This window comes from Austrofundulus limnaeus, unplaced genomic scaffold (genome assembly GCF_001266775.1).
Source record: "Austrofundulus limnaeus strain Quisiro unplaced genomic scaffold, Austrofundulus_limnaeus-1.0 Scaffold403, whole genome shotgun sequence".
NCBI classification, from domain to species: domain Eukaryota; kingdom Metazoa; phylum Chordata; class Actinopteri; order Cyprinodontiformes; family Rivulidae; genus Austrofundulus; species Austrofundulus limnaeus.
Window position 1 is genome coordinate 283,569 of NW_013952805.1, and position 2,154 is coordinate 285,722.

Sequence of the window (2,154 nt, forward strand, 5' to 3'; positions counted from 1 at the left end):
GTGTGTGTGTGTGTGTGTGTGTGTGTGTGTGTGTGTGTGTGACTTGTTTAGTGTAAAGTAAGTTATTTGAAATTTTTCATAAAACCTGCCATCTGGCTTCAATTTCATTTCCTTGATCCCCCTCAAAAATAAAATGCGTATGCCTTTTGTTACCTTGAGCTTTTATCTGACAGCCATTAGTAAAACATTTGACCTTTGGTGAAATTAGCATTAGGGGCGGCTGTGGCTGAGTGGTTAGGGGAGTCGTCCTGGAACCAGTAGGTTGCCAGTTCAATCCCCATACACTGATGTGTGTCCCATCAGTGTATGAATGTGTTTGGCACTGATTAGTCTCCACAGATGATTGTGTATGTTAGCTTTGTAGAGACCTAATAAAGTGCTGTGTGAAAGGGTAAATGAGGACACAGATTGTAGTGTGAAGAGCTTTGAGTGTCCTGGATGGATAGAAAAGTGCTATATAAGTACAGTCCATTTACCATTTGTTACTGTTGTTTGTGAGCAGGATTGCTCAAACTTTATAAACCGTGATAGAAAAAGGTGAGAGCAGGCAGAAAATCGAAGCCTTTTAATGTTGGGTGCAGAACTCTAAGACATTTTCTTTGACAGCAGATGATGGTGTTGTCAGTGAAAGCATGTTAGCACAATTATGTAAGTATAGCTTCAATGAATAGACACTTTGATATGTTTGCATGAGTACTTATATTGATAAAAACCACAACACTGACGTGTAGTGAGAAGCCCCTGACTGAAAACCATGGAGTTGGGGTTCTCCCTTGCGAGGGAGAGGGTCACCTTTCATTGACAGGATGAAAGACTCCGACTTGTCTAACTGGATGAATGGATGGATGGATGGATGGATGGATGGATGGATGGATGGATGGATGGATATATCCTATTAAACAAGCTTAAACCTCAGCAGAACCTGCCTGCTGATGTGTCATTTTGACCAGCAGAGGGGGTTTGCAGTAAACTGTAGCAGTTCTGTTTGCTTTATTTGCATCACTTTGCACTTTTCAAGAAAACTTAACAGGAAACTGAACAACACAGACGAGTAGAGGATGGTGGTGTGGAGAGGAAAACAGAGAAACAAACAATTAAAAAAATGCATTATTCTGATTCTAAGAAGGACGTATTTAAATTTCAAACCGTGGATGGAAATATTTGTTATTTGATTAACATATTGACCCCTGGTTGTTGCTCTCATCCCTTTGCTTTAAGGCTATTTTATGCTCTCTGAGACACTTTCTGCTTTTCAGTCTGAATAAAATTTACATTTGAACACGTTTTCAAATAAAAACCATACTTAACTGCTGCTTTTAAATTGCATCATTTCCATCACAGCAAATTAAATAACAAAACACGCTGAGACGGAATAAATGCGCTGTGCTATAACAATTTAAGATAACATATGGTAAATGGAGGGGGAGAGGGGTGTTTGTGAACATAAACATCACCACTTGAAAAGCCAGGTGGCGTGTTTGGGTTTTTGAAAGTCTGGACCAGTCAGGGCGCCGAACTCTTTGTTCCATTTAAATCAGGCTCTGTCAGACAGGTGCTATACTTTGTTTTATCTGCTCACTCCGAAGATGTTTTTTTTTCTGCATGCACTAGAGACATGCCACAAGCATGTAAACATTGCTGGCATGGTAATTAGGTAGATGTCTTTTGCCAAGTTATAGCAATGAAAAGAAAAAAGGCTGTTTCCCAAAAAACTTCAGGTAAATAGAGGCCGATGTTACTGATGCTTACTTAAAGGGAAAGTTCAGACATTTTGAAGTGACGTTTTGTTGCATATAATAATTCATCAGCAGTTAGTTAGTAGAGCTGTGTATTGGAATTTGGCGATACGATACATATCATGACAGACAGGTCACTATTCGATATATTGCGATATAGTGCCATTTTATCCCCAAAAATTCTATTTGAAAATACTAAGTATGTTTTATTTGATTTTGGTTTGTTTCATATTTCTTATTTCATTCATGTTTTCAAATTGTTAGACCAAATATGACGTAAAATATTTTGATATTATATTTGTGGCAGCTTTTAGATTTTAATAATTGATTTACTATAAAAAAAATATGGTCACCCAACACACTAACAAATAGCCTGTGGCTGTGTCCAAAACGACAGGCCGGGTCCTCCGGAGGACCC